Source organism: Euleptes europaea, chromosome 5 (assembly GCF_029931775.1).
Source record: "Euleptes europaea isolate rEulEur1 chromosome 5, rEulEur1.hap1, whole genome shotgun sequence".
In the NCBI taxonomy this organism is placed as follows: Eukaryota; Metazoa; Chordata; class Lepidosauria; order Squamata; family Sphaerodactylidae; genus Euleptes; species Euleptes europaea.
In genome coordinates, this window is record NC_079316.1 from 58,686,723 (window position 1) to 58,694,716 (window position 7,994).

The window sequence follows — 7,994 nt, forward strand, 5'->3', positions numbered from 1 at the left end:
CATGGAATGGGAATTATGTGTAGCAGGTTTTTAAATTAATTTCTCCTCTGAAGTAATTTTTGTAGATCACATGATCAATTTTATATTTTTGTGTGTCAGCGCACTGCTTTTAAAAATTTCATAGTCAAAGGTATACACATATTGATATTATACGTCTGAACCCCCAATATTACAACTGAAGAGTGAAAAATAATAGAAATATGTTAGTAGATTTAGCTTTACTTTTGTAAAAAACATACTATCTAAAAATCTGGCAGTTTTCAAAGCCATTCTTCAAAGAATATTATCTGGCCACAGTGATCCATATCATTTCAGCAGCACATATACTAAAAATTGGAATAATACAGAGAAGATTAGCATGGCCCCCACAGTGATCCATGTTCCAATTATATCCAGATTATATTATTGTAATGTGCTTTATGGGGGCTGCCTTTGAAAACGGTCCAGAAACTTCAACTGGTCTAAAATGCAGCAACCATGCTATTTTCAGGGGCGAATACTGGGATTGTATCCCTAGTGCTAAAAGATCTGCACTGGCTGCCTGGTTGTTTCTGGGTGCAATTCCATGTTTTGCTTCTTACCTTTAAAGCCCTAAATGGCTAAGAGCCAGGGTACTTGAAGGACTGCCTTCCCCATATTGTCTAGCTCACCAGTTAAGATCTGCCTCACAATCTTTGCTCTCTGGCCTCTCTTCAGAGGTGAGGCAGGTGGCAACTAGAGACATGGCTCTTTCAAAATTATTTTTGTAAGCTGCCTTGGGCAGGTTCCTGGAGATGTGGCACAGAAATTGTCTAAATAAAATAAATTAAATCTGAAATTTGTTGCTAGAAAGGATCATGCAGTTAACATGCAGGAATTGTAACTGTCTTCTGTCAGACTAAATTTTCTCTTGGGAGCTGGAAGTGCCTTGCAGCATAAGTAGAACCCTTTTAAGAATATCAGTTCTAGGGTGGTGCAACCATAAAAAATGTTACAGAAATCCTACCTAATTATGTAGCCTTGGGTGTAGTCTGAAAAGAATGTTGGGCAGCCCAACAGGTTTTGGCACTCTCAACCAGCTGTGAACCTACACACTCTGCTAGGCTACCTCTCCCCCACTTCAGCACAGCATGTGCAGGTCTGGAGACACCAGGGCACATGTACAGAACTGCCACACCCGGGGAACACATGGACCTAGGCAACAAAGAACTACCATGACCCCACAAGGTGAGTGGGTGTAGAGCTTAGAAGAAGCACAAGTGGCATTCACCTGCAGTTCTTCCATCTTTCCTTCACAGAGGCAGAGTGAGGGAAGGCAGGCTGGGTGAGCTGCTGTGGCATGGTTACACAAACCTGGGTGGGCACCCAGATGGGCAAGGCACTGCCTCTGCCCTGAAAGCCAGGTGGGTACAGAGTCTGTAGTTAGCAAATCAGGCAGCCATTTGCTCTTTCTTCCACAGGGGCGGAGTGGGGAAGGCAGGCTGGGCAAGCAAGCCCTTGCATTCAGCACCATGACTGATTATGCCATGCACCCAGACGCACCACTCAGGGCTGCTACTTGTCACCAGCATGCTCTCTGGCAGCCTAGGCAATCATCTAAGTCTGCCAAATGGGCAGACCAGCTCTGGGATCATTTCACCTAGAAGTTGAACAAGTCAATCTGACCCTGTGCTTTGATTGGTTACTCATTTTCTGTTTGTATTTTGGGAGGGGATGCCTTGTCGGCAGCTAGTATGCAGGTCAACTGGCCAGATGCTCCACTATCTTTCTCATTTTGTGTCCCCCCCGCTGATCCCATTAACTGCTCTGTATATGGCTGTTGATCCAAAGCTGTGTCAGGATGTGCTTTTGATTACAGGAGAGGTCAGGTGGGTTTAGTTTATGCATCAGTGTCCAACTCTTAGTAATAAATCTAATCTCTTACATTATAATTCTTCCTCAGTGGAGATCAATGTCCCATTCTCTGTCTGAACAACCAGAAGAAAAGCATTTTGTTCTAATGTGATGGAATAGCTTCATGGTTATACCACTTTTCTGACCTCCTTGGAAATGAGACAAATCATTTGCAAAGCACATTATTTTTATTACAGATGGCATCTAAATCCTGTTTTAGAATCAGTGTTGTGGTAACCTTGAGACTTGACTGTTGTAATGGACTCTATGTGGGCTGCCTTGATCAATAGCATGGACCTTCCTTCTCATTTAGGATTATTTGTCTAGCATTCAAGACTTGCATCTTCCTATGAAGCTTCTGAGGCTAACTCAGGAGATTCCTTCACAAACAAGCTATTCACTTTGGAAGTTTCAATAAAATTTTCAGTGCCTTCCATAATCAAGGTGGTATCTGATGATGGCATCACACCCATTGGTTAAATTAGCCATTTTTAATATAAAAGTTCTAAATTATTAACTTTCTCCCCAAAGTGATATTTGATAGCAAAAGTAATATCCGTGTGCAGTATTAAGTGATTTTTATGAAAGAAGCTGTATAAATCTGACAGCATAATAATTATGCTGTCAGAAAACACACAATTCCATTTTCACAGAACTGTCTAGATCACTGGGTTTCAGTTTCAGTGACATTAGGGTAGTAAGATTTATTGCTCTCTAATTACTGTGTGGAAAGTGTTGTTACAGAAAACAATTCAGAGGGTTAACCAATACACAAGCTTTCTTTTTTCTAAGCAAGAACTTGCCAACTGATTCAACACACCCACTAAACTATCATATGATAGAACACTATCTGAACCTTAAAATAAACTATAGGCCTGGTGAAAGATAACTATCATTGACACCTACCTCCAACCTCCCTCAACAAGCTGTGAGCCATGAATCCCTTCTGTTCTTTCCTCAACACTACAGGCTCTGTAGGTTAGGGAAAGAAAAAAACTTGAACTTGTATCTCCCACAGGGTAAATAGTAACTAGAGCAAAATGCCTCCTCCCAATTTGGCCAGGAAGCTACAAATAAAAATACTTTGAGGCTTCTTGTATTCCTGCTTGAAAATCTTCAGTGGGTACTTTTCCCTGTCTTTTTAATGGTTTAACGGCATTTAATGGGCTTACTTTGTTAATATTGATGTAAAAAAAAACCTTTTCTCCTACAGCATATTTTTTTAAAGTCTTTTATTTGTAAATGATTCAGAAACAACTGGTTGAGGATTTTTTTCCCAATCTCCTATATGGGAGTGGAAGAGATAGCACATATTCCTGTGAGGTGCTTGAACATGGTTGATAGCATATACATTCTCAAATGAACATGCGGTATAAGTAGGAGTTAAACTATGCTACAGATGGGAAATACATTTCATAGAATAATAGAATCATAGAGTTGGAAGGGACCACCAGGACCATCAAGTCCAACCCCCTGCACAATGCAGGAAATTCACAACTATCTCCCCCCTCCACACCCCTAGTGACCAGAAGATGGCCAAGATGCCCTCCCTTTATCATCTGCCTAAGGTCACAGAATTTGTCAGCCAGCTCTGGTTGCTGAATTTCAAATATGGATTTTTACTTATGTATGCATCTTAGTAAATATATAAGGACAAAGAATATTCAAAATGTTCTCAAGATACAAGAAAAAAGGCACACACTTTGGTGGTTCTTAAGCATTGCATTTGCCATATGACAAGGTATAGCTGAAAGCACAAATCAATTAAGTTCCTAATATTAACACTTTTTGTTCGTTCTCAAATAAACCAAAGACAGTTTCCCATGCTGTCTATGATTCAGTGATGAGAAAACTGAAGGAACAAATGTGGACAGGATTTTACAGTGTCTACTAAGAGGTGTTAGGAGACAAGACAGTTTGGACACACTGCTTGCAAACATGGAATCTGCCCATTTCTTTTCAGTATAAATAATCAGTCTACAAGAGCACACAATCAATATATATAATTTTCAGTGTGGTCAAATCTGTGGATACTTATATCCAGAGACTGGGGCCATGAACAGATAAGACACATCTTTCTACAAATCCCCCCAAAAAATGTTCCAAGTTTGCAGGAAAATCTGAAATCTTCTAAAAAAAATCTTCTAAAAAAAAAACAACCTACCCCCCCCCCCAATAATAGAACCAGTGCTATAGCTTTAAGAAGCTAATGTTCTCAATGGCCACTGCTTGGCAACCACAACATTTTTGCCAGCTTCAACACTTGATTTCTGTCAGTAAAAGGAGTGGGGAAGGGCCCTTTCCAGGGCTGTTTTAGTCTTTGAGGGTCAGGGCCGTGAGCAACCACCAGATGATTTGCTATCATGTGACTGGCTGCTTGCCACTCGGAATGCCAGCACAGGCCTTTATGCTGGTGGATGCCAGTGGAAGGCCCCGCTAGTGTTCCAGGGTGGCGCTGCTGCGGCAGCAACCGGCGTCCAGGCTAGGGTTGTCGATTCGGTTCCATCTGAACTGAAAAACAGCCGAATTTCCCCCGATCCGGCGGTTTTCAGTTCGGATAGAACCGAACTCAAAAAAAGGCGGGAAAACGAAGCGACGAATTCTTCGAGGTCGGGCGATCACTGAATAAATTCGGCGAATTCGAGGGCTCCGAAGCAGCAGCATAACCGTCACTTAGTAAGCAGCATTCTCCCGTGGCCAGTGGTGGCCAAGCTGGGTCTTCTCCTCACCAATCAGAGCAGGGATTCTCACTTTTGAAATGGCCAGGAGAAGAGTCTAAAAACTCCCATCCCTCCCCTCCCGTCCCAACTGTATTCATTGCCTTCCATTTTGGTGCTGCTGCTGCTGAGACTCTGATTCCTGATTGGGCCGAATGGCTGCTGTTTACCGGAATAGGATTGGATTTACTTGTCCTCCATGCTCTTGCTTGAAGAAGACATCACACAGTTTGATTTTTGGGTTTTTCTTTTATACCTTTTCTTGTGTGTGTGTGTGTGTGTGTGTGTAGGGGGGAAGCGTGTGTATGTGGGTGGGGGAGCAGTTTATGTGGGTGGGGGGGAGAAGCCAAAGGGGGGCTTTCACCCATTCTGCTGAGGGGGTTGTGTGCTTGGTAAGCATGCCTCGTGCACTTGGATTTTTTCCCGTTTGGGGCGCAGCAGCTGAGCCCGATTGGTTGGAGAGGTGGGGGGTGGCGGTGAGACTTGCTTGAGTTTCCGTCGGCTTTGGAAGTGGCAAGCGGGGCCGTATTGGTTGGAGAGGTGGAGGGGTTAGACTTGCGTGAGTCCCTCCGTCGGCTTTGCAAGCGGCACCGTATTGGTTGGAGAGGTAGGGTTTTTTTGACTTGTGTGCGTCTCTCCGTCGGCTTTGCAAGCGGCAAGCATGCTTTGTGCGCCTCGGATTCCCCCCCCCGTTTGGAGTGCAGCGCAGCGCCATATTGGTTGGAGAGGTGGGGGGTGAGACTTGCTTGAGTCTCCCACCGCTTGGCAAGCAGCAAACGTGCCTCGTGCGCTTTGGATTCCCCCCCCCCTGTTTAGGGTGCAGCGCGGCGCCGTATTGGTTGGAGAGGTGGGGGTGGCGGTGAGACTTGCATGAGTCTCCCACCGCTTGGCAAGCTGAGCCCGATTGGTTTTGAGAGGTGGGGGGGTTGGTGAGACTTGTTTGAGTCTCCCTCCGCTTGGCAAGCCGAGCCCTATTGGTTATGAGAGGTGGGGGTGAGACTTGCCCTGTAGTTTGCAAATTGCACAATTGCGCACTCCTAGGGTCACGTGTTGCTTTGCATGTTTTGCAAACTCCCACCTCTGTCCCTTTCCATATTTTGAAAACTCCCAAGGTCGTGTCACATGTTGCTTTGCATGGTTTTGCAAACTCCGAGTCCCAAACGGTCTATTTCTATTCATTCCAATGGGCAGATAGGTGGGGGGACCCCTTCCGAGCCCCATAACATGGGCCCCCCTGTCCCAATCATCACCAAACTTGGGGGTTCTTGCAGGAAGGGCCCCCTCAAGCTACGCTGAAAGTTTGGGACCTCAAACCCTAAAAATGCCCCCCCCCGAGCCGTGGAAAGGCGCTAATGTGTTTTTTATGGCTTTATTCGGCAGAATTTTCCCCTGAACTCAAATCTCGCGCCGAATTCCACAGAACCGAAGCGGGGGAGTTCGGACTTAGGCATTTCCCGGATCAAAACGGGCCAGATTTTGCTGGATCCGAATTTTTCCGAATTTTTTTTCCCAACAGCCCTAGTCCAGGCCTGCACGCTGGCACTGGGGCCGCTAACACTGGTGTAAATAGCCCAGGCGCTGGCATGGGGAGCCTGAATGCCAGCACAGCGCCTTCCTGGTCTCCTAAGGGCTTTCACCCTTGAGACTCAGGAATGCGCTGTTAGTGAGGCTACCTTCATAGCTTGACAACCAGTATTGGAGAGACTTTACATTGTGATAGTTCAGCATAATGGCAGGCATATTGATGTGTTCTGTTGTTCCCAATGTCCTGACTTTCATTTGAATGGAGAAAATAAAACATTCCACCTTGAACCCACAATAATAATGCAATGGGCATTACAATACTAACCTACCCTGTAGGGATGTTATAAGGAGTACAAGATGTAAATATATGTAAAGCGATTGGGATGCTCTAAAGCAGTATTTAAACACCATGTTATTATTCTGCTTCTTCCCTTTAGACAGCTATCTGATTTATTATATCAACAACATATTCAACATAGTTAACCAGAAACAGGATATCAAATGTACCAACAAGATGCTATATTATTTTCCTTCTCTTAAACCACATTTCATCTAGTGTACATAAGATACAGTTGCCAATTTCCCCACAAAATATTACGTATAGGGAATAAACACATCAATCAAAATCTAATTTTGCTTTAAAGCCAATTTAATAAGCTGGTTCTCCTGAATTCACACTTTGTGGGGTTAAAAAGCATTTGTACTAATCTATTTCCTGCTGCGTATATGTTCCTAACCATAAGGCACACGAATCACATCAGCATTTACAAAAACCTGTCAAATCGATCTTACAGAGCAGCTGTGACTCACAGCTGCTAATAACTTGATGGCACCATTCACCTTTTCTTGAATTGGATGGCTTCATTGCTGGATACCTCCGATCATGAAATTGCACCCAATTGTCTTTAAAAATAGCATGCTAGCGATTTGTACATCAACCTCCACACCTTTTCTTAAGGCAAATGCCTCATCAGGCTAGAAACTCATAAGCAGTTACAAAAATGGGTCCTACTTAGCAGAAAGTAATTCCTGTTGAAGAAGTCAGTGGACAAACTACTCCTCTTACTATGTCATGCTTTGACTATTTTTTTGTGCTTTGTTATTTTACATAATAATTCTAAATGAGAATAGTTACCCATCACTGCCTGAATGTTGCAGGAAATAAAGCCTTCTTCCCTCTAATGATGCAGTAACTTTGTGTGTGTGTGTAAAGTGCCTTCAAGTTGCAGCCGACTTATGGCGACCCCTTTTGGGGTTTTCATGGCAAGAGACTAACAGAGGGAGTTTGCCAGTGCCTTCCTCTGCACAGCAACCCTGGTATTCCTTGGTGGTCTCCCATCCAAATACTAACCAGGGCTGACCCTGCTTAGCTTCTGAGATCTGACGAGATCAGGCTAGCCTGGGCCATCCAGGTCAGGGCACAGTAACTTTACTATCTCTGAAACAGTGAGATTAAACAGGGATGTATTAGCCAGCATGGTGGAGTGGTTAAGAGTGGCGGTTAGCAGCAGTGGACTGTAATCTGGAGAACCAGGTTTGATTCCCCACTCCTCCACATGAGCAGCAGACTCTAATCTGGTGAACCGGATTGGTTTCCTGCACATGAAGCCAGCTGGGTGACCTTGGACCAGTTACAGCTCTCTTAGAGCTCTCTCAGCCCCACTACCTCACAGAGTGTCTGTTGTGGGGAGGGGAAGGGAAGGTGATTGTAAGCCAGTTTGATTCTTCCTTAAGTGGTAGAGAAAGTCGGCATATAAAAACCAACTCTTCTTCTTCTTTACATTTTAAATGTTAAGTTAACAGGATTCAAAGGCAGGTTTCTGTAATTGCTGCAGCGTGTAATGCAATAGTTCAAGATTCAGAATAGGATCTGGGAGTCCC

The 7,994-nt window shown here is 44.1% G+C and overlaps 1 non-coding gene across 1 annotated transcript; it reads left to right on the top strand.

Moving 5' to 3' along the window:
- The first annotated feature begins 296 nt into the window (after positions 1-296).
- On the top strand, positions 297-405 carry LOC130478481 (U6 spliceosomal RNA). The gene has a single exon (XR_008933343.1). It is a non-coding gene; the product is annotated as a U6 spliceosomal RNA (small nuclear RNA).
- Positions 406-7,994: the final 7,589 nt, after the last annotated feature.